At 43.8% G+C, this 25,449-nt stretch overlaps 1 protein-coding gene across 2 annotated transcripts in view; it reads left to right on the top strand.

Annotated features, from left to right (window-relative positions):
• The first annotated feature begins 10,647 nt into the window (after positions 1-10,647).
• DAAM1 (dishevelled associated activator of morphogenesis 1) overlaps positions 10,648-25,449 on the top strand; it is a 160,609-nt gene continuing 145,807 nt past the window's right edge. For both annotated transcript variants that reach the window (XM_070419025.1, XM_070419015.1), the window contains exon 1: positions 10,648-10,739. The gene's annotated coding sequence lies outside the window, so the exon portion shown is untranslated. The remainder of the gene's footprint in view (positions 10,740-25,449) is intronic.

Here is a 25,449-nt window from a genome sequence, read left to right as displayed (position 1 = left end):
AGCTCTCGGGTGTATAGATGAACAACTAGAGGTAATTGCTGAACACTTATTGCTAATGAGTAAAGGCTGATTGAGAGTTGATAATGGAGAGTTCTGGCTAACTCTGGACAATAGATCAAAGGCAATTCAAGCACCAGAAGACACCTGTTTTGTGCAATACATAGGGGAGTAAGGAGGGGAATAAGAAGCAAAGAGATTAGAATTGTAAATAGAATATACATTTAGTAATCATAGCGGGAAGACCTGGAATAGCTGGACAGAGGAATTTTAGATGTGAATTTAAATGTTAGAGCTAAGATATGTCTCCTAAACTAGGCAAAGCTAGAATTGGTTGTGCTCTTTGTGTGTTTAATTACACATTGAGCTGTTCTTACAAAATGATAAATTGTTGTGTGTGCATACACACATCTGCAACCTACTCTGACGCACGTGTACACACACACACACACACACACACACACACACACACACTTGCTCACACACTCCCCTCTCTAAGGCTGGAAGTTCCACAGTTCCCACAACAACCCGCTTGGGTAATGTGGAGCTTTTCAAGTATGAATCTGAAAAAAAAAATAGAGAGAGGATTGCAATGTTTAATTTTCAAACATTTGTTATTCTGGGGCTGCTTGTACCAGTGGGCCATGACCAAAATAAGGATTAACTTAAATCCAACTTTGGCCAGATCAGGAAAATCTGTGGGTCAGAGGGAGGAGTTTGTGAAAATCACAGACACATTTTAAAGGATTAAGCAGCTTGTTTGCAGTGTCCTTGTGTGGGACCTGCCCCATTCCTTTCCATTCCAATACTCTTCCCCCAACTCTTACTCTGTCTTAGTTTTTTGTATTATTTGCTTTTTGTTAATTGTCACAATATGCTGCCAACTAGAGATGATTTGTGTTTGCAAGATTCCTTCCTAAAAATTCAAATGATTCTAGGAAAGTAGGGACTAGTCACACATTTGTGTAAACTTCTCTAATTACACCTGAAGCCAGCTGTGTTGGAGAAATGGCTGGGGGAGCTATGACTAAGAGGAGGAGAGAGGAAGTAATATTTGGAACTCAGAGCACTTTAGGAATTCAGACGGGCCTGTGGAGGTACCATGTGGAGAATACAGAGTGCCATGAGGGCATAGGAGCCTGATGAGAGGGCACCAGATACTGAGAGAGCTGAGTGGGAGGCATACGTGAGGTGAGGGGAGAGATGAGGACACACTTCACCAATTTAGATCTTTCAGGTCACCATCTGTTGGCTCAGGAGAAGGAAAAGTAATGCTCTTTCCTCTCTTCTGCTCTTTCTTATTCCTGCAAAGACTGCTACCTTCCCTCACATTGAGACTCAGGCTAACATGATTAATGCTATGACTGTTCTATTCTGGGATATATTTGCATTTTTGGTCTAGCCTGGGAACCTGACCACCATCCTATATAATCTACACTAATAAAAGAGAAAAATGGTAATTGGCGTACGACCGCTACCCTTCCCATTGGCTAATTAGCGAGATATGCAAATTAATCACCAGCCAAGATGGCGGTTAACTGTCAACAAAGATGGCGGTTAATTTGCATATGTAGGCACAATGCAGGAAGGCAAAAGGGAAAGCACAGAAGAAGCCCCCTGGCACTGACAGTGATCGGAAACCCAGGGGGTAGCTAAGAACCGGGGGACAGGGCAAAGGCGGCCCCCAGGACCGCCTTTGCCCTGCCCCCCAGCCATGATCGGAGAATCCTGGCCTTTGCGGCACTGGCCAGTGATAGTGGGAAGTAGGGGTGGAGCCAGCGATGGGAGCTGGGCAGGGGAGGAGCCCGAGATCCTGGGGTGGCTGCAGCTGTCAGTCTCTGCTGCCCCGAGCCCACTATCAGGGAGCTGTTGAGCTGGGTGCGGGGGGTGGCTGCAGCTGGGGGTCCCCGCTGCCTGGGCCTAACGCCTAGACCAGAGGCATTAGGCCCGGGCAGGGGCGGAGTCCACGATCGGGGGCGCTGCAGCTTCGGGGGTCCCCTGCCCGAGCCTAACGCCTGGGCCAGAGGCATAAGGCCCGGGCAGGGGCGGAGTCCAAGATCGGGGGCGGCTGCAGCTTCGGGGGTCCCCTGCCCGGGCCTAACGCCTCGGCCAGAGGCCTTAGGCCCGGGCAGGGGTGGCTGCAGCTGGGGGTCCCCGCTGCCCGGGCCCAACGCCTCGGCCAGAGGCATAAGGCCCGGGCAGGGGAGGAGTCCACAATCGGGGGGCGGCTGCAGCTTCCCGGGTCCCCTGCCCGAGCCTAACGCCTGGGCCAGAGGCCTTAGGCCCGGGCAGGGGCGGAGCCCACGATTGGGGGAGGCTGCAGCTGCGGGCTGAGGCTGCATGGGCACCGTGGGCGATGGTAGGGAGCTGGGGGTCCCCTGCCCACCCTGATCTGGGACACCCTTCAGGGCAAGCCAGCTGGCTCCCACCCGTGCACCAAGCTTCTATCCTATATAATAAACCGGTAATATGCCTCCTGCACACCCCCTACTGGGGATGTGTACGCAACCAGAGTACATGCCCTTGACGAGAATCGAACCTGGGACCCTTCAGTCCTCAGGCCGATGCTCTATCCACTGAGCCAAACCTGTTAGGGCGGTAATGTGCAAATTGACCCTAACAGCAGAACGACTGGGAATGACTGGTCACTATGACACACACTGACCACCAGGGGGCAGATGCTCAATGCAGGAGCTGCACCCTGGTAGTCAGTGCACTCCCACAGGGGGAGCTCTGCTCAGCCACAAGCCAGGCTGAAGGCATCACATTGGCGATGGTGGGAGCCTCTCCTGCCTCCTCAGCAGCTCTGTGGATGTTCAACTGCAGCTTTGGCCCGCTGGCAAGTGGACATCCCCCAAGGGATGTATCACTGCCAGCTTAGGCACAATCCCCCGGGGAGCAGGCCTAAGCCAGCAGGTGGACATCCCCGGAGGGGTCCCAGACTGCGAGAGGGCACAGGCTGGGCTGAGGGACCCCCGAGTGCACAAATTTTTGTGCACCGGGCCTCTAGTCCTATATAATAAAAGCATAGTATGCAAATTGTCCCCTCAACCGGGAGTTCTTCAGGGAGTTCGATCTGGGGGCAGGGCCTGCCAGGGGAAGGGAGGGAGTACCCGGCTGGCCACCACCAGCCACTAGGGACCCTACCAGTGCATGAATTTCATGCACTGGGCCTCTAGTTTATAATATTAACCTTTTTTTCTCCTTAATAAAAAACAAATATTCACTAATGCAAGCAGGTGAAATGGGACAAAATAATTCTTAAGATGTAAATTACCCATAAATATAGCTTAGATAACAGCTTTATGCTTCTAATAAAGTGGTTATTCTTGGGATGATTAACCTAGGATCCCAAAATAATCATCCTTTTTACCAAAAAAAACAAAAAAAATTCATTTCATAAACAGCTCTCCACATTGTCTCTGAGAGATTATTTTTATCATTATTTTGCAGGCTCATGAAAAAGTTTTAAGAACAGCCTGTGGGGCCCTGCTCTAGGCTGCTATGCAGCCTCAGTGCCAGTTTCATTATTCCAGAACTCTCTCTCTCTCTCTGCATCCCAGCTGATACCTACAGAGCCCTGAGCTGACTTCCTTCTCTTCCTCGTTCAAAACCACTTACCCCCTGCTAACCTATCACCAAGTTCTTCTTTCCTGTCTGAGGGAAAATGCTCAGCTCCCTGGACTGAATAAGGACTCTTCTCTGCTCAGGATCTGACGCCACACTTCTGCCCAAATTGAGTAAAATGACACATGTACTCCATTTCCAGAATCCAGCAGCAGAATGAAGTCATGAGAGAAAGCACAGAGCACTGCAGAGCAGTTAGAAGAGGGTCGTTCTCTTCTATTACAAATACAGGGATGGACAATGCCAGTAAATGTTTAACAACTGGATACGTGGGGGGACCCCTAACCTGTAGCACTTGCAGATTTTCATGATGTCACTACTCCCACCATTATTGGCTATCAATATGACGTCACTGACTGTGGAGTTGGGAAGGGATGTACAGGGGTACACCAGGAACCTCAAGATCATAGATAATAGTTCAATGTAGAAGCAATGAACAAGGGATGAGTTTTTAATATAACTTATTTAACTATAAGTTTATATAATTTAATTTGTAATAGTAACTGTGTTTAATACCCACCTGGCTCACAAAATTTCCAAAATCTAGCCATGGTTTTTGGGAGGCGGTGTCATGGGGCCCCAACATACCAGTGACATCGATCTGCCCTGAGCAGGGGACTCTCTCCTGCACATTTTAAGTAGGACTGTGCAGAGTGAAAAGGCTTCCTGAAATGAGGGCTGTTGAGATCTGCATCACTTATTTAAAATCATATATTTATCTTAGAGACATCTGGGTTTTCTTTGGAGGTTCCCATCCCAGACGTTGACTTTATTCAAAGCTATGCAACTTGCAAATTCTAGTCGGCTTGTAGCCAGAGGTGGTGGCGCTTCCAGCCTAGTTAACATACATGCAAAGTCAGGAAGGGATGACCCTGTTATTCAGAATCACTGTCACACATGAGTGCAGAGTAATGGGCTTATATTTCCCTTGTTTGGGCTATGTTTAGATTTAAATGAGTATAATTTCCTAAAACAATAACATAAATCCTAGAGAAGAAAACCTGCCACTCACAGGAAAGCAAAGCCAGAATAAAGCATTCCAATATCTCCTTTTCCATTTTAACGGGGTGGTTAGTCTTCTGACAACCCAAAATATTATTTTAGGAGCTTGAGACATAGGGAGAGGGCAGAGACAACCCCAGAGAAAAGGTTACAATCACAGCGTGGTGAAGAGAAAATACTCTCACAGAGATAATAGGCCATGACATATTGTATTGAAGTGTGGCTTTCCATGAGAAATTCCCCATCACGAGGTTCTCATGTAATGCGGGACGAAAGTCGTCCCTAATCTGCAAATCCAGTGTCTAAGTGCTAACACAACCTGCTGTGAAACGAGGCTCTCACATAAATCCCACGCGCTGTAATATTTCAGCTGCAAAGGAGAATATATTTGCCAGGGTAATTCCCAAGAGGAAAGTTACAGAGAAAGTCAACAGAATCCTTTCTCTCCACAGAACACCCAGCCTATTTTTTTTTACTTGTAGACAAGGTTTTGCCACACGTGGATTGCCCATTTGAGGGTAAAAGAGCCCATAGAGAAATTTGATGTTTAAAGAGAAAAAGAAAATCAAAATTGTGTGACACGCTCAGGAGGGAATATTTTGAAAGCTCGCGTGGGATGGTTCATCTAACATGGGTGGCTAGGGAATTTTTACCCATGGAAGGTCAGTCGAGTCTTCATCGGAGAATTCCTGGTCAAGAGTGGCAGGACTGTGTATCTGGAGGCAAGACTTCAGTCTTCAAAACCAGAAAGAGTTGGCCTCAGGGCTTTCACATAATTCAGGACGCATTCTGCATCTTCTGTTTCTATTATTCTTGAGAAGTTTTAGGTTGCTATCTTAAGTTTTTAGGTCTTATCTTTATTTCCTAATCAGTTGCCCTTTTGCTTTAGAATTTATGTGTCTACATTGATTTGTTACCTCAGAATGCTATAAACTCCTCTCCCTCCCTCAAGAAGAACCAAATTTTATTGTTAAGATGCTGACAGATTTACCAGCTTTTCCAGACACCTCTTGGGGATGGCTGCCAAGTTCACAACTTTTTCCTCTCTGGGAAGACTCCCACAACGGGACAGGTCCTGAGGGATCATATCTGAGCCACACAATCTTGTCATCGTTGCTATAGATGAGTGGTTTGAAAACTTTCGTGTGCCAGAATGGGCTGGAGGACTTGTTCAAACACAGACGTGGGACCCAACCCTCAAATTGTTTCCAGTAGGTCTACGGGTGGGGCTCAAGCATTTGCATTTCTCACAAGCTCTCAGGTGATACTGATGTTACTGGTCTGGACCCACACTTTGAGAACCACCACTGTAGAGAATTAAGGCAGAGAGAGTTTCTCTAAGATAGGGCAATCAGCTTCTCTCGGGAAGTTGAAATTTGGAACAAAGACACACAGAGACTGAGGGCTATAAGAGCAATGCTCTAGAGAGAAGGTTCGCAGAGCTGGTCTTGTTCTTTTAAATATATTTTTATTGATTTCAGAGAGGAAGGGAGAGGGAGAAAGAAACAGAAACGTTAATAATGAGAGAGAATCATTGATCGGCTGCCTCCTGTACACCTCACACTGGGGACCGAGCCCACAACCTGGGGAGGCGCCCTGATCAGGAGTCAAACTATGACCTCCTGGTTCATAGGTTGACGCTCAACCACTGAGCCATGCCAGCTGAGCTGGTCTTGTTCTTAAGTGGTGCCTTAGTTGTGCAAGTCTTTGAATGAATCCTAATACATTTTTTTATTTTGCATAAACTGGCCATGGAAAGGTTCTGTAGTCTGCCCCTAAAAGAACTCGAACTAAGACAAGGTTATATCAGTTAAGTGTTCCACCACAAAAACAAAAACCATTCTAAGTTTCTACAACAGTTGTAATATAGTACAGGGCATTGTCTTAGGAGGTCTAAGACAAACAGGCAATGAGAGATTAGTCACAACAGGAAGCTATCACCACCCTTAGTCTGGAGGGACAAAAGGAGAACAGAAGCTGGGGCAATCTGGAAGAAGCTGGGACCACAACAGACTAGTCCAACAGAGGAAATGCTGCTCAGGCTGCCAGAAACTTCACCTAGAGCAACTCTGCGGAGGTGGAGAAATACCCTGGCTTCCCCCTTTCTCCTGCCCCCAATCTCCCAGCAGTCTTCTCTGTGCTGGGAAGCTTGGGAGAGATGGCTTGTGATACTGAGGACAATTTGGGGCACTGCAGAAGGACAAAGTGTGATCTGAAAACTAGCCAGGAACTAGCACTGTTCAATTTGGATTTCTCATTTTTTTCTTCAAAGTATATTTTGCCTACTTACAAGTTAGTGGGATAATATGCACACATGTATAATTTCTCAGTTTCTTGTTAAGAATGAGATTTAAAAAAAAAACATGTTATTGATTTTAGAGAGAGAGGAAGGGAGAGGGAGAGAAAGAGAGAAACATCGATGTGAGACAGAAACATTGATCGGTTGCTCCCCGTACACACCAAGACCAGGTATGTGCCCTGACTGGAATCCAACCAGCCATCTTTCGGTGCATGGAGCCTCCCTCAACCAAATGAGCCACACTGGCCAGAGCAAGAATAAGATTTTTTTAGAAATGTAAATATGTTTTTTATTAACTTGTTCCATAATTAGGGTGGACATTTCTGAGATGATCTCTAGGGGAACATTGCAAATGATAACAAGAACTAGCATTTGTATAGTTCCTTTCAATTTGTCTCATCTAATTTAATCCTTACAAACCTTGAGAAGTAGGTTTTATTATTAGCCCCATTCTTTTTTTTTCTAATATTTTTATTGATTTCAGAGAGGAAGGGAGAGGGAGAGAGAAAGAAACATCAATGATGAGAGAGAATCATTGATCGGCTGCCTTCTTTATGCCCAGCACTGGGGATTGAGCCCACAAACCAACCAGGCATGTGCCCTTAACCAGAATCAAACTCAGGACCCTTCAGTCTGCAGGCCGATGCTCTATCCACTGAGCCAAACCGGCTAGGGCAGCCTCATTCTTTAAATAAGGAGACAAAGGCTCAGAGAGAATAAGCCACCCAGAACAAGCCAAGTCACATTGCTCAAAAGGGACAAACAGCATGATCCCAAACCTGGGCTCAGCACACAACCTCAATTGTTGCAAAACACCATGCCATTGTGTGAAAACACATGCAAAGCTACAAACTTAAAATTCTTTCTCTGTTCATATCTCATTTCCTCCCTTATCTAAAACCCAGCATCTAGAGTGAAACCTTGTAGCCAGAACTAAGAGATTACTTTGAAAGATCAGCAAAATACCCTGTGTCTTCCCCCTTCCCTGCCCCTTCCCGCTCCTTCTACCTCTAAAAGGTCAATGAAATCTGTCTCCAGTGGTCCCACAGCTTCCTAATTAGTAGGCAATGATTGTGGGACAAGACAAGGCCTTTCAAAAGATCATTCTAGAATAGCAGCAGTTGTTTAAAAAGAGAAGAAAAAAGTATAGAAACCCATTGACTGGGAATATAAATTAATAGAGTGGATATTTTTTAATACATTTTTATTGATTTCAGAGAGGAAAGAAGAGGGAGAGACAGATAGAAACATCAATAATGAGAAAGAATCACCAATCGGCTGCCTGTGTCCTGACTGGGAATCGAACCATGACCTCTTGGCTCATAGGTCGACGCTCAACCACTGAGCAACCCAGCTGGGCTGGAGAGAGGAGAGAGGAGGAGAGAAAGATCCCTTCTACCTCCATAGGAGTTAAGCTTCTGGTCTCAAAATCTCAGACTGCATTTCTGATGCTGAAGAGCCATCTTTGTTTCCCCTGGTTACCAGTGAAACAGTGTGCAGGGATCCGTTCAAATCCATTACACTTATAGCAAAATGCTTCCAAACACAATGTCTTGCTTTCATTACTTATTATCTATATTTATATCTATTTCTTAGGAAGTAGAGCTCACACATGCACAACCCTACATTCCTGTGCTTATACTCTATTGTGCACAATGACCTTTATATATGTAAAATGGCACCTCCCTATATTAATTGCTATAAAGAGTAGACTATTTTTTCCAGGCAGACTCCATTCTCTCATTCACTGCTAAAAACCCAAGATAATTTGCTGTAAGGTGATTTTGTTCTATAAAGTTACCCCTCAGTGTGCTTTATTAATATACTTTTATCTGTAAGGATAAGCCCTGCCTTATGGAGAATCTCTACATCCAATCTAAGTAAATTCCAGGCTCACTGATTATAATTCCATCTAAAAGTTTTACACAGTTATAAAACTGGGAGAGCTTTTAGAATCATCCCAGGTCAAGTTTCTTTCTGAATACTTTTCCACAATGAACTGCAATACATTAAGCCGACTAAGCCTAGCCATTAGCTAGAATATCACTGATTGTACTCTTGATCTGATGGCCAGTGGAACATTTGTATTGTCTGGGTTCCATTTAAGACAATATTTGGAATGGACAGAATAGTTCAGAACAGGAGAGCAATATTCAAAGTTATCTTCCTGCAGTGGAGAAAAAATGTGTCTGGTACATAAGCAATAGGTTTGTTAAAAGAAAGCCAGAACTCAGCCCTAAAGCACCTCTCTCAGCAGAACAAAGCATTTTCCTCTCCTCTGAGATCTGCAACTAGCTTCATGAATATTTTTCTCTTGAACCCAAGTTATTGTTGCACAATGAAATGAGATAATAAGTGATAAGATTCCCACCAAAATTAGGTGGAGAGTTGTTTAAAATAGTAATTGTGAACTTCGCAAGACATACAGTATTCTAGAGATTTTGCTAGTGGAAATGGGGTGTGAGCTGATCCGTATATGTGATTTCAACATCAAATGTGGTTGTAATGCACCGTATTTTTACTACTGAAATAAGTAGATGCATTGGGGTGTTTGTTTTTCCAGTTAAAAAGACACCTTGCGATTGCTGTCAATGTTATATATATTTTGTCATATTTGGCATTCATTGAATGAAAAATGCCACGGAAATATTTTACATATTAAAAATAAAATCTTCCTGAAGGTTCAGAATTCTGATACACACCTTTACCATTTAGGTATATTAAGATCAGGGCAATTCTTGTACAGCATGTCGTTTGCTTTAGATCATTTAAAAATATTTGAAGCTAAAAGTATGGAAAATGGGGGTACAGTGTTAATGACTTAAAAGTAAGTGTGTACGCATATATGTCATTTATTAAAACTTTTAGAAAAAGATGTCTTCCTGGGAGTTGAAAGCCATCAGAGCGGGAAGTCTGCTGCAGGGAAGAACAAAAGCATGGCTGCGCGATAGCATTATCTCTGCGGCAGCAGCAGCAGGCTCCCCGAGGGAGGGCTGCGGCGACTGTCTTGTCTATTACACTGCATTTTTATTAGTGACAACCTCCGTTATTCTGTCAGCTCAGCCAACTAAGCTGTTCCCCGCGAACTCCGTTAAACGGGAGAAGGAAAGAGAAGACAGAAAGATAAATTATACCAAGTGGGGGCACGCGGGGATTTATTCCTCTCCTTCGGGGTGGGCTTCGCCTCATCCTCGGGGACGTGGGGGAATTCCAGGACTGCCTTTAACCCAGAAACCCATGCGTTCTATTAATTAGTTGCTACGCGAAGGGAAGGCAGTGAAAGACTTAATCTTCTGTTTCCAGCTGGGCAGGGCTGATCGGAGCTGCCTGGCCGATGCGCACTAGCCCGGAGCATTTGGGGCCCAAAGAGCCCCCGCCGGCCGAGTGGAGGTCAAGTCAAAGAGCACGACCGCAGGATGCCCCCCGCCCGCGCTGTCCGCAATTTAGCTTCTGCACGACCACCGCTACCACTGCAAGGCTGGAGGGCGGGGAGGGGGCGGGTCCCTCTGGGGGCGGGACTAGGGGCGGAGACAAAGAGGCCGAGGAATGCGTCGGGAAGTGTAGTTCTGCTAGCCCCAGTAGCATAGCTACCCAGGTACTTCTTGGGAGATTTGGACTGCAACTCCCAGGAGTCTGTGGGGCCGAAAGGGAAGTCCATGCGCAGTGGGCGCCACATTGCATCCTATCAGCGGAGGAGGGAGTGATGTCACCTGCGAGTTGGTAACCTACGAGCGGCTGTGAAGGAAACTGTTTAACCGGATCCCATTGTACCCGGAGCGCAGAGCCGCCTTTCCAGCATGCAGGGGCTGCTCAGGTAAGGGGGGACGTGTCGCCTCGCCCGCCGCATTCATTCATGAAGTGGCACTGCGCGGTGGCGGGGGGGTGGGCGCCCTTCTTCGGGTCGGGCGCTGGCTTCGCGGCGCACCCTCCGGCTGCCTCCCCCGAGCTCGCGGACCAGTAGGTAAATATTAAACCCGTCCTTCAGGTTGGGTCTGGGTGGGAACAGGACCTAGATAGCTCCCGGCTGCCAAGCTGGATTTGGGAAAATGGCTGCAAGCACGGCGCAAAGAGAGGCGAGCCCAGAGGAAGGCGCCCCAGAAGATGAGGGTCCCTCCCTCCTTTCTTTCAGAGGCGCTCGGATGCCTCGAGAGCCGGCGGGGTACCCGGTACAGCCGTCTTCCCGCAGTCACCGGGGGCTGGGATTCCGGGGGTCGTGGCCTGGGCTGCGGGCACTGCCGCTGTCGGGAGCTGCTGGCCGGGAGGGGAGGCTCCTAGAGGGAGAATCCTGAGGGGGAATCGGAGGTGGCGACAGGGAAGGAGGGATTCCGCGCGGAGCCCCCGCCACCCCGGGCACCTTCCCTTCGTGGAAGGGATGGGAGAACTGCAGTCCAGGCAGAGTCGTAAGCTAAAGGTTTCAAAAGAGAGGAGGGGAAACCCGCGCGCTGCGGAAGGAACGAGGGGTGTTGGCGGACAGCGGCGAGGGGAGGCTGCCGCCCGCGGACCGGGTTCCAGGCGCCGCGGCGCGCTCCCGCCCCCCGGCCCTCCGAGGAGGGCGCACCTGGGTCCCCCCTGCACCGATTGCTCCCTCCACGAAGAGCACCTGAACTGGGGTGAAGCGTCTGCCCGGAGCCCCGGGTGGGAGGTGGTAAAGCATTGGGGGGTGTCGCATAATCTAACGATAAGGCTCTCTGTCGGGGAGGAGGGCGCGGTAACGGCTTTTCCCACCTGGGGCCGAGAATTCTACGACTTGTGATCCGCTTGCCTTCTGATGGGAGACGTGCGCGCGGCCCGAGGACTCCGTACCGTCCCCTGGGTTTCCTTTGCGGTTCCCAGCACGCTTATTCTTTCGTTTGCTCACTCGCTGATCAAACCCTGCTAATGGCTCTGTTCTCAAGCTGCTCGCAGCCTGAGGTTGGGTGTTCTGGGCCCAGGAATAAGATGCCCACGTCCCACTTTCCCCAACCCCGCCCCTCTTTGCCCCCCATCACCCCCAGGTCACCATCAACAGCAAATGCCACCCGTGACCGTTGTGCTGTCGTGAAGCTGGTAGTTTCTTGAGGCTCCAGAAGGACCTAGTGAATGGAAGCGGAGTTTGTCCGCAAGATGAATCCCGTTGCCATGGCGACTCCTGCCGTCGGAATCTTAACTGCTCGCACTGCTGTTTCAATTCGATGTGGCTCTGCGGGCAGCTGGGAGGGAGTGGCCAGTGAGTGTGGTCAAATGCTCGCCCTGGGCCCAGCTGCTCTCTGCTCTTCACCGGTTTCACAGCCCTGGGCTCGCTCCATTTTCGTGTAAAGAGCTTGGACACAGTTCTTAGCCACTTTTTCTCTCAGATTGCCCGTACCTCCTCCCTCCCCAGAAATAATTGTTTGGAGCCTTTTTCCTGAGGCAAATTCTGAAAATTGCAATTTTCAGGCTAGCTACTTCTTTTTCCTAGTCCCGTGAATTACAGCGTTGGAGGGAGCTTTCCCAATGTGGGAGCTCTCTGGCCACCAGCAAAGGTCCTCAGTGTGACCTAGGTGCAACGAACTGGAAGTTTTTATGGACAAGTGTTAACTGAAATTGAATTCTGGAAGTCACTGCCATCCCTTGTGGTTCTGATAAAAGCTAAAAGCCTGCCTAGAGGATGCAGGCACTTTAGAGTGAGGCATGCTGGGCTGGGATCTAGGGAGCCTGCCCTGGGCTCTACCAGCTCTATCATTACTGGCTACCGGCTCTGGGGTTAAACCCTTTACCTCTGGGGACCTCAGTCATGAGTGATGTGGAGAGAAGGTACATCAGGTTTCTTAAAGTTGATTCTTGGTATAAAATCCTGTGACTCTAAGGACTTGGTCATTGTCTTTTATTTTTCTTAAAGAAAGATGAAGATGAATGTTTAAACCAAGCTTCTACCACTGTGGCATTTGGGTTAATATCCCGAAGCGTCACTTGGATGGCAAAATAACCTGGCTATACATGGCACGTCTTCAAAGTGTGCAAGGCAGCTATGTTACTATTTATATTATTTTATTTATTTTTATTTTTTGTTAATTCTCACCCAAGGATATATTTTTCCATTGATATTTTCAGGGAGAGTGGAAGAGTGAGGGAAAGACAGAGAGAAACATTGATGTGACCAGGGCTCGGGTCAGGGAAGAGCCCGCAACCAAGGTTCGTGCCCTTGAGCAGAATCAAACCCTGGAACCTTTGGCCCACAGGCCAATGCTCTATCCACTGAGCCAAACCAGCTAGGGCACTATTTATAATATTTCTAATACTGTTACAGTATCTTGACTTCTCTTTGTTCTTTTATATTCCAGTTGTTTAGGTTTTGCCTTTTTTGAATGCAGTTATTTGTAACTTGATTTCATTAAGTGTAATTGATTACACAAATATTTTGTTTCCCTTCTGTTTTCATTTTATATCAAGGTGTATTATCCCAGATATTGCTGTTAAGCGGAAGGGGGCGGGGGAGGAGGGAGTGTGTATCTGTGAGAGTCTATGCATGTGCATTTGTGTGCAGGTGAATGCTTGGGGATGCTATGTGCTGGGTGATTGACATTCATCAACTCATTTTAAGTAGGTAGATCCTTTCTCATGGGGAAATGGGATCAGATATCACTTACTCTTTATTTTTGCCCTAGATTATCATTGACTGAAACAAAAATTTCTTTTAATTAGCTGTTTACTTTCTGCCTCTCTATAATTCTGACACCGATTCCAAGATATGGGTATTTTTCCTCACTCTTCTAAGGTCTTTGAGAGCAGGGTCTGTGTCTTGTCTATCCCTGTCCCTCCAGCATTTAAATCAGTGCTTGTCCACATAGGTACTTAATAAATATTTGCAGAATCAATATTAAGTAGTTGAGCCATGATTAGAGATCCAATATCTGTATCCTTTCCACTGATAGTTCTTTCAGCAACTGTAATATTCCTCATAGCTTCCTGTCAAGCAGTTGCATCTCGGCATAAGCCGTAATTCCTGTGTAGCATGTGACTTGAAGTATAAAAGGCCTTTCATGTGTTTGAAATGTACATATTTTGCGACTGTCTGCTTTTGGAATACATTCACCCACAGAGGTTTCCCTCCCCCCTCCCCCCAATTCTTTTTTTTTTTTTTAACTTATTGATTTTTAGAGAGAGAGAGGAACATTGATTTTGTTGTTCTACTTACTTATGCATTTATAGGTTGATTCTTGTATGTGCCCTGACTGAGGATTGATCCCGAAATCTTGGTGTATTGGGATGATGCTCTAACCAACTGAGCTACCTGGCCAGGGTCCCCTATAATTAATACAATTCTTATTACCCCAAACCAGATGTTTCTAGATTTCTCTCCATTGTATTATCCTTGGCCCAGATACTAGTAACTTTCCCAGGAGGTGTATGACAGGAGAACAGGGAGAGCGACCAAGACAAAGATAACTAGAGGCTTTTGCCAGGCCACCAATGGCTCCTGGGGCACCACTTGGGTATGAAAGCTAGACAATAGCGCTCTCATCTGGGATGGAGTTGTTCTATAAACAGGATCAGCTGGCTGACCTGATAGAGGAACAGGGTGGGAGCCATTTGTCCAATATTTGTAACATTCTGTTACCGTCTGGTAAGTCAGGTTCTGTGGGTTTTCAGAAGTATAAATTAGTGAGGAGGTGTGATAGTGAAGAGGGTGTGGTGGGTCATGTCCTTGGGTGGTGCCTACAGGAGCTCAGTGAATAGGTGCCAAGAAATTTGAATCCTGGCTTTCCTGCTTTGTGGACACGCTCTGGGTGTTAAGAATGTGTTGTGTTATATCTGTGTGTGGTTTTACTTGAGCTACTTTGTTTAAAAGGCTGCTTTTGTTGTTGGTAGTATAGTCGTCAGAACAAATAAAGTGTTTACCAACAAAATATACTTAAGATTGAGAGTGCTTCATTTTGTAAACATTTGGGGGATGGTAAAAAGAGTGGCTTTGGCTTGAGAATCTTGAGTTCTGTGAAATCCCTTAAAAAGTTACAGCTATTGGATCAGGGGAAATAAGCTTTTCCAACAAAAAAGGTACCACTGAGAACCTTAGGTGCTTGGTTCAGGAAATAACCACAAGAACTTGTAACTTCCATGGGGCTCTCCTAGCTTCATATCATGCTCTGGGCATTTCTAAGTGTTAAAGTCTATCCCTTATATAGCAGGAAACAAAGCAGTTTTGTCAAGTTATGTTAGCTACCTTGTTTAATCTCTAGGGGGGCACCAGTCAAAACGAAAATTCTATTTTGTTTGTGAATTTTCTTTGAATAAGGAGTGTGGACTACTGTCAATTATTTTGACATTACAATTTCAAACTTGGTATTAAAGGAAAACTTCTAAATGAATATATATTTTAAACACTCATAGCATCAGTTCTTAGTGGTTTTCCCAAGAACTCGATTTAGAGGGAACTGATAGCACAAGTAACATTTAAGAAATAGGTAAGGATGGCTTCAGAAAATGAATAGGATTATGGCTGGTGTTTTGCCATATATGACATAATATTAATAAAAGGAAAGACATGAGAAAAACTTCCTGAATAATCAGCGGAAAACTCGCAAAAAAGAACCCTGACACCCGAGGACCGAAAGTAGAGACCACATAGAGCCTGAATTATTGCATGTACCATTATTATACTTAAAACAGTTTTTCGCCGAAACTGGTTTGGCTCAGTGGATAGAGCGTCGGCCTGCGGACTGAAAGGTCCCAGGTTCGATTCCGGTCAAGGGCATGTACCTGGGTTGCGGGCACTTCCCCAGTAGGAGATGTGCAGGAGGCAGCTGATCGGTGATTCTCTCTCATCGATGTTTCTAACTCTCTATCTCTCTCCCTTCCTCTCTGTAAAAAAAATCAATAAAATATATTTAAAAAAGGAAAATAGTTTTTCTTGAAATATTAATGTTTATTGCATGTAAAAAAAAAAGAAATAGGTAAGGAGGGCAGTTTCTGTATGTTGGCAGGGCGGGGTGGGGTAGGCCGGGGTTGAGGATACTTCTTAATTAATTCATTCATTTGTTTGTTTGTTTAAATTTATTGAGGTGACACTGGTCAATGGGGTCGTATAGGTTTCAAGTGTACATTCCTATGATACATGATCTGTATATGGCATTGTGTACCCGAAGTCAAATCATCTTCCATCACAATATATTTGGCCTCCTTTACCCTTTTCTTGAAGTTAGTCATTTAGCAAGTGTACTGTCTTTTGTTGTTGTTGGTTTTATTGTTGATCCTCACCCCAGGATATTTTTTCCATTGATTTTTTAAAAAAATTTTTTTAGAGAGAGTGGAAGGGAGGGGGAGAGACAGAATCATGATGTGAAAGAGGTACATTGATTGGTTGCTTCCTGTACTCCCCCCACTGGTGCTGGGGATGGAGCCTGCAACCCAGGTACATGCCCTTGACCTGAATTGAATCTTCAACCCTTCAGTCTGTGTGTGACACTCTAACCACTGAGCAAACCGGCTAGGTCGTGTACTGTCTTTTTATGTAGATTGTGATTAGAGAGGCCGAGAGCTGCTGGTAGAGATTAGAATTGAAGATTATCTTTGTCCCCCACCCCCAGATTCCTCCAAGCCACCACTTAGTACCCCCACTGAAAGAGAAACAGATGATGAGATGCAAGTTGATTTTGGTGACCTACATTTCACTCTAGCAGACTATTTCTGGAGCAAAAAAAATTAAAAAAAAAAAGTGTTTACCTTTTTATTTTTCTGGCATCCTTTTCACTGTTCCAGGAACAGAGAACTGAGCATTTCAGAGTGAGTTTGCATAGTACACATGTCTAAAAATGATTTAAATGGGAAATCCTAGGAGCACAGCAACAAGCATACAGAACTCCCCTCCCCGCAGTAAACTGAGGTTACCAAATTCATCCTCAGCAACTTTGATGAGCTTATTTTCCTTGCTGATGATTAAGCACGCCTGGTTTTTCCTCTGTCTGAACATCTGCAGTAATGGCTTCCCTCACCTGGAATGTGCACTCTTCTGAGTGTCTAAATTCCCCTGTGCTTTCACACCCAGCTGGACTGCCACAGCTTCCAGGAAGCCTTCCCTGCCTGTCTTTCAGCTTTCACCACCCGCCTCTGCTCCTTCCTTCTCAGAGCCCTTAGCCTGACCACACAACTTAACATTTACAGCTAATGTGTAACTAATAGTCCAGCTATGTGAGGTGCTTACCTTGTGCCAAGCTCTTCCTAATACTTGACATGAGCTTAATCACTGGTTCCTCACACCTACTCTATGAAATAGGCATTATTACCACTGAGGCATGAAGAAGTTAAGGAATTTGCCTAGCTCAATTCACACAACTGGCATAAGTAGCAGTCCAAGTTAGGGACCCAGAACTAGACCAGGCAGTCTAGTTCTTTACATCCTACACTCTTATCTTGCTTTTAGTTTTCCTACATATCATATTCTTTTCTCTCCATCATTTGGGGAACCACAACTTCCTTTGCATCTCTTAATTCTAAAATAGTGCTAAGTCAATAAATGCTGGGTTGATTGAGGGTAAAAATGCTTGTATACTTAACGGTATCTTATAGTCTGGTTTTTCTGGAAATGTTGCATGAAATTAAAAATGGTGCATTTGCTTATTTGAGTGATAAAACTTTTGGACTCCCTTCTGTTTGCTATGTGAATGATAGGCAAGTTATTCAAAAAAGGAAATGCTCTTATATTCCAAATCTATTCGGAGCCTTCCCAGTCAAGTCCCTCTTTATTAACTGAGATAACCTCTCAGTAGGTTGAATCCCTTATCTGAATCCCTTATCCAGAACAGGCCCACAGAGCCTGCCTGGAGAGTTAAGACTTTCATAACTTCTTAGCTTCCCTCTTCCCTGTTGCTTTTAACATACATTGTAAAAGCTTTTCTGAAAAGAAAATAATGAAAACTCTAGCAGTAGTCAAACATGTAACTCAATATTGGGTATTCTTAGATATTAAACTGTTTTATTCCACCTTAGAAGAAAGACTTTTATTTATTTTTACAGTGGAACAGACTTGGTGCCAAATATACAATTGCAATTCTTTTAATCCACAGTCACTATTGTGAATTTAGAGTGGAAAACTAGGGAAGCAAGTTCAAGTTCCAGTGTAGTTGGTGCGATTTCCTGACTTACAATAGATCTTTTCCTTTTGGCTTAATACTGAATATTGTGCCACTTTGACAATAATTAATGAAGACAATTTACTAAAACATGAACTGTGTCATTTAGGGAAATAATAGAAAACTTATGCCCTAACAGCATATTGCAAGGGAAGGACAATAAAAACAAAAGATTTGTTGGTCATTAGGCTACTCAAACGTAATATTCATTCACCAGACATTGATTTCAGAAACTTTTTATTTTTTCATTCATCTTGTTACACTTTCTAAGTATGTCATTCACCTTTAGTAACAACCTGAGCTCATTCTGTTCTATATATTGCACCAGAATTAGAGTTGAAAGTTACTTGTGTTTCTCCCAGGTACACAATTAGGGTCACCTATTAAATGGGTCTTTGTCCTTCTCATTTCTAAAAAAAAAAAATCTGTGAGTTTGGCAAATGTTGCCCATCTGATGGACTTTCTGAATTTAGACTTCCAAAGGTAGATAGCCCACATCTGAGCATTGGGCATTGTGTGGGCAATACAGATGTCCATCTTTTGTTTTTGAGATGGGTTCTAATATTCTGGCTTGTTGGCTAAGCTCAGTTTGTTAGTGACGTACAAACCAGGTCAAGGGCATGGGTTAGTTTGACTTGTTTTGGAGCCACAAACTGCACCTGTAATCCTAGTCAACTTTTTTTTTTTTTTTTTTTTTTTTTTTTAACTCATCATGCTTTTGGCTACAGAGGAGAGTAGATAGTACACTGGCTGTATCAGTGCATGGCCATTACCACTAGGGGCAAATATGGTGCCATGTTATAAACTGAACTGTTGTGTATGAGGTCCTTAATTTTTTCAGAACCCATGAGTTAGAGGCAAGGCTTTGCTGGCAGTTTGCCAAGGAACCATATGCTCTGACAGGTATCACGGCTGGGTCAGGACTAAGGGACATTTCCTAAAACTTTGTCCAAGTCCCATAAGCCTTGTCTTTTCCCTTTCTTGGGGGTGTGACTGAAGTCCTTAGTCTGTTTTGGTGTCATTTCTGTGCTTATCTTTCATAAAGCTGCCACAGATATACACCTTAGAAGAGGGAGGGATAGTGGTCACCATCATTCACTGAGTGAATCAGGTTGTTCATATGTGTCTAGGCATAAATTTGTATGTTTCATAGAGATTGGATAAAAACCAAGTAGTGACATGTCTAAACCCGACTTAATTTAGGACCTGCAGTTCTGTGACAAGGTCAGACTTGGGCCCCTCCTAAATCCTGACAACTTATTACAAAACTTATTGTAAAAAGTTAAAGAAAATGAAATGAACAAATTTAACCATTTGAAGGACCTTTTTGCACTATTTTACTCTTGATAGTTGGTGAAATTGTGGATACAGAAAATGTCCTATGGTGCTATCCAGGGTAAATTATTTAGGATTTTGTTTAAATGCATTTACAGTTACCCTATAATAGTAGTTGTTACTTGATTTAAATGATGATGACCAAAGAAACAATAATAACATTTGTTTGTTTCTTATTTTGTTTGTGTGTGGCAATTGTGATTGCATTAGAGGTGTGCCCGCCCCTCTTCACCATACCCCTACCTTCCCTACCTCCCATTGCTCAGCACTCAATGGTAATTCAAATTAATTAAAAATCAGAGTGTGGAATGAATTGTGCTGAAGTTGAAGCTGATGGCTGAGATTGCCTGGTGTTTTCAGAAGGTTAATTGAATAGCCTGTCATTATATTTTGTGTTTTAAACATTAAGAATAGAGATTGGATCGGACTGGAAAACCTCTATGACCCATTTGGGGCTTGATGTTCTGTGCGTAGGTGACACTTCCAACTACAGAAGTTCCGGGAACTGTGGCAAGAAACTGCCTTGCCTGCGCCAATCTCTGCTAAGAGACTGATTTAAAACATGTTCTTTTTTGTTTGATCCCGTTTCTTTTGAGGTTATGACTGAGGCTTCCTTTCTCCCATACGCCACCTTTTCCTACTACACGCCTTGGATTGTAACTTGAGTGTGGAGAACCATCGAACTGCTGCCAGTCGGCTCTCAGCCTCCCTGTGGGCAGAGGGAGCCGCTGTCCCCAGGCTGCCAGTTTCCATATAAGGGGAGCCACGGTCTCTGACATTACGGAGAAACACATCTTTCCCCTGAACCTCCTAACTTAGGATGGGGAGCTTGTGGCAGCAGAGAGGGGAAGGTTTACATTTGAATTCTCCAGCGCACAGATTGTTTTTCTGATGGAACAAGTTGGAGGAAGTACGTGGAAGGGAGGACAGAGGGAGTTACTGGGTTTCACTTATCTTATCATTCGTTTCCCTCTGGATTGCCTTTGTTTATACGGTCTCTTCAGGCCAGGAATTCCTCCAGCAGAAGCATGCATACACGTGGGGATATTCAGATGGCGCTTCCTTCTTGAGTTCCTGCTGACTTGGCTTTCCTCTCTACCGCCTGATCTGAAAGGACGGCTGGGGATATTTAACCGGCTTTGGGTTTTTCTGTTCTATGGAAAGAGATGTAAAATACTGACTTGAGGCAAATGTGTTAATGACTTTTCTGATGAGGAAAGAGGAGGATGCTATGTAGGTTTAAATTGAACATATAACTTATTTGTGTGTAGATTGTTTTTAGTCAGGAATGCTTGACACCTTGAGTGAAATCCCTTCACCTGTGGTTGCTGCTTTGCAATTGCACAGAGGAAAAAGAAACCAGTTGATTTTAGATTCAGATTTGGGTACTCGGCACTTTTATGTTTTTAAAAAATATTATTATTGATTTCAGAGAGGAAGGGAGAGGGAGAGAGATAGAAACATCAATGATGAGAGAGAATCATTGATCGGCTGCTTCCTGCATGCCCCCTATTGGGGACCGAGCCCACAAGCTGGGCATGTCCCTTGACCGGAATCAAATCTGGGACCCTTCAGTCTGCAGGCCAGCATTCTATCCACTGAGCCAAGTTTTATCCACTATGCCAAACTGCCAGGGCAATATTGGCAATTTTAAACATTCTGAGCCTCTTTCTTCATCTGTGGCACAAGGTAAAAATTCGAAAATTTTATGAGAAAGGTACCATCTTAAAATGACCTCACTTACGTGGCGTTGTGTAACATTGGCATACTACCCACTGGGTTTCCCTAGAATGGAGATCAGTTGGCCCCTGCTCTTAGCACAATGTACCTGAGACCCTGCTCTTGGCTGGAGCTGAACCCTCAAGACTGGGTCTGTAGTCTGTTTTCCTTAATTGAATAGCTTCTAGTTACCTCCTCCAGTGCTGACTCTCAGGTCCATGCGTTGAGGCTAGACAGTGTCTTTGAGTGATCATCTAGTTCTGTTTAAATTGATAATTCTCTTTAAACCACAGTTTGACCACTAGTGGTACCCAGGATGGATGTAGCCAGTTGTCATGTTTTGTTTGGATAGTACAGTGTTATTCTTAAAATGGAATGATTTTAGTGAGCATTTCGCTCTGGTTTGTCGAAGACCTCACCCCACCCCAGTGGCTCATACACAGTCACTTTATTTATGTGATATTTCTTTAGCTCATTAGCCCTTGAAGGCATTTGAGTTTGTGATCCCTATTTTAAACTGCATTAAGTTGTGATGAGAATCTCTTCAAACATTTATCCAGCAGTAGGTTGGCAAATGACCCAATCCAGGATCTCTCAACCCCAGCACTATTGACATTTTAAACTGGATAATTGTTTATTGTGTGGGGCTGTATTGTGCACTGTAAGATGTTTAGCAGCATCCTTGGCCCCTACCCACTAGATGCCAATAGCAACTTTTCCCCCATTTGTAACAACCAAAAATGTCTTTAGACATTGCCCAATGTCCGCTGGGGGCAAAATCAGCCTCAGTGAGAGCCAGCTGACAGACTTGGAATGGTCTGAGAACTTTAAACACTGGACCAAGCTTGGATATTTAGAGATAAATTGGAATTCATCTGGGAAACCGAGCTACCCTGCTGTTTTTATTTATTTGGGCAGTTGGTTAGAGCAAAGTAAAGGTCAGTGGATTGGGCCCTTTGGGGTCACTTCTCCATTCTTCCATGACCACTGCCTGGGAGGCCAGCCACATTTTAAGGACATGTCCTTGGTCACAACAGGGGACTGTGAGACACTGATGCTGGGTCAGGGCAAACCCACCAGAGCTAGTGGGTAAACAACTTTGAAGCCCATGGCCTGTGTTGGTAGATCAGTAATGTTATCTGTGGGTAAGGAAGATGAAGCTTCGGAGAAGGAAAAGGTCATCTCTGTCATTATTGCCAAAGGCCAAATGCTTAAAAAAAAAAAAAGAAAAAAGAGCCTTAAATCAGCAGCGTGGGAAGAACTCTGAAAAGGATTAATAGGGTGACATTCCATTTTTTTCTCACCCTTAAACAAGAACCTCTTTACAACTTGACTCTAGAACGTGGGCTTTGGCAACACTCAAACTGGCCTTGCTCTCAGAAAAGCGTTGATAAGATTTTCAGTGTACAAAGGGAGAATGTTGTGAAGTTTCAACTAACCATCCCAAGCTCAGTTCTTGAGCAACTAATGCAAAGATAATGCTTGGCGAAGCACAGTTTCAGTTAAAAGGTAAACCAGAGTCCCTCATTAGAGGCAGAGGTGGGACTTCGGAAGGGATCCGCGCCTCTTCCCAAAGGCTGTGTGTTGGTTCTGCATCTCAAATGTACATCAGAATTTTGGCGGATTTTAGAAAGAGATGCCGAGGGGTTTTGATTCAGTGAGATTGGGGTTTGAGCTTCAAGCTCCCCAGGTAATTCTGATATTTAACTAGGACTGAAAACTAGTGGGAAGTGCAAATGATCTTGCATTTGGGAATGTGTGCTGGGCCCAGATGGCTGGCTGGTTAAATGTTTTGTTTTTAAAAATTTTGCATCCTTTTTGGCTTGAATGTGTGGGGGTATTTTTGTTTTCTTACTTTTCTAGAATTTTGAATTTGTGAAAAGGATTACTCTTTTACTCTTTACATGTGGTGTATTATTATCTGGTACATGGAACCGAATGCTTCTAATAATCTTGAAGCTGTATTATTTTTTGGCAGGCTTCACTGAAAAACTTGTGGAAGTTATCTACTTTTCAAGATGCTTCTCTGAGAGGATTCAATTTGCATATTAACCTATTGTTTAAAAGGCAAGGAAGCAGAAATCACCCTATCACAAATGACCAACACCTTGAGTGCCCTTGAGATAAAGTAGGTGGGAGAGTAGTTCAGTATCAGCTTCTCTTCTAGAAAAATCTACATCCTAGGAAGGACCTAAACATTTCAAAGCTAAGTTTAACTCAGGGAATTTCCCACCAGACTTTTCTGTCTGGTTTCATAAACATGAGGTAGATTTGTTTCCTGCAAGTGTCCTTTAGCCAATGACATGCCATGTGCCACCGTGGAGGACTACAGAGTCCCAGCGTTATAACTGCCAAAGGTGGAAGATGAATAAAATGGCTCCGTTCACTCAGATTTTGCTTAGAATTTCAGATTCAGATCTCTATCAAGCATAGCAGAGGCAAGGGACTAACTAAGTTTTAGGGGAAAACATTATACTGGGCATTTTATGGACTATCTCATAAAGCAACATTTCAAAACATGATTCATTCATTTTAGCATGTTAAAAAAATGTTTAAATGTTGGGTGTAAACATTTCGGAATGCTGTTTTAAAATCCCAGATTTTTTTCTTTGGAATATAGAACTCTTAACTTAAATAAAGCTCAGATCATCCTCTGTCATCAGCTCCTGAAACAAACAAATTGCATTGAAGTGTCTCCCCAATGAAAGATTCATTGCTTTCACTGGCAAGTAGTTTCATGTTTTGCTTATTTGGATCATGTTTGTGTTTTTATTTTTTTTTTATTTTTTTTATTTTTATTTTTTTAAAATATATTTTATTGATTTTTTTACAGAGAGGAAGGGAGAGGGATAGAGAGTTAGAAACATCGATGAGAGAGAAACATCAATCAGCTGCCTCTTGCACACTCCCCACTGGGGATGTGCCCGCAACCAAGGTACATGCCCTTGATCGGAATCGAACCTGGGACCCTTGAGTCTGCAGGCCGACGCTCTATCCAGTGAGCCAAACTGGCTAGGGTGATGTTTGTGTTTTTAAAGGGATGGTCACAGCATTAGTAATAGGAAGCAATACTCTACAATCCCAAATCACTGTTTTTCCAATATTTGTTATGCAATAGATCAAATCTTCTACCCTCGGTATTTTCCTTTCATAAATGCTGATTTTGAGTCTCAGATGGCCAGTGTTTTCTAGTGCTAGAGAAAGATGTGTTAGCGTGGCATGGTATAAAGAAAGGATGACAGATAAAAAGAAAGACAGAACACAGTGTTTCTTCATAGGGTAATGAAAATGTTCTAAAATTTGTGGTAATGATTACATGGTGTGAGGGTATGTATACATTTGTGCCCCCTTATCCACAGGGAATATGTTTCAAGTCCCCCAGAGGATGCCTGAAACCATAGATAGTATCAAATTCTAAATATATAATGTTTTTCCCTATACATGCATACCTATGATAATGTTTAACTTATAAATTTGGCACAGTAAGGAATTAACAACAATAACTAATAATAGAATAATTATAAAAATATACTGTAATAAAAGTTATGTGAATCTGGGCTCTCTCACAATATATCTTATTGTACTGTACTCACCTTGTGATGATAGGAGATGATAAAATGCCTAGTGATAGAATGTAGTAAGGTGAACGATTACGCATTGTGATGTAGCTACCTTCTGAGGATCTGTCAGAAGGAGGATCATCTGATTTGGGTGATCCTGGATCATCCGAGCCATGCTGATGGTTGAAATGTCAGGAGCAGATGATGTCAGTGGTTGGGGAAATTTAATATTTTCAGACTATGGTTGACTGCCAGTAACTGAAACCACAAAGCGAAATTGAAAATAAGGGAAGGGGGTTGGACTACTATACTAAGACCGACTGAACTTTATATTTTAAATGAATGAATTTTATGGTATGTGAATTATGTCTCAATAAAGCTGTTATTTGAAAAAAGGAGTCAGACTAAGTTAAACTTTAAAAACATAATTTTACACCTTAGGGAGGTCTTACTTTTCCATTTCTTTACCTCATGCATATCTCAATTTTTTTCTCTAAATAAATAGTTGTATATCATGGACAAAAAATAATGGTTGTGATAATTCTTCCAAATTTATGGACCACTTTAGACATGGGAGACTTATAAAGAAATTTTTGTAGTAGAATCTGGCTTATAATTTTCTTATTCCTCTTAATTGTGAGCTAGGGTAGGTATTAAAGGATAGAAAGCTTTGCACTATTTTATACCTGCTGTGATGGTGGGCTAAGGTTTAGGTGATACATTTGGCTTAGTTACACTTTGCTTTAAACTTGTTCCATTTGATATTTTGCAGGATTTTCCTGCTGTATGAGCCTTTACACCGTATAAAAAGCACTCAAGTATGTAA

The sequence above is a fragment of the Myotis yumanensis genome, unplaced genomic scaffold (genome assembly GCF_028538775.1).
Source record: "Myotis yumanensis isolate MYYU_CA2020_CCGP unplaced genomic scaffold, mMyoYum1.0.hap1 SCAF_1, whole genome shotgun sequence".
NCBI classification, from domain to species: Eukaryota; Metazoa; Chordata; class Mammalia; order Chiroptera; family Vespertilionidae; genus Myotis; species Myotis yumanensis.
Note: the sequence above shows the minus strand (reverse complement) of the source record. Positions and strands in the feature narration are given on the sequence as shown.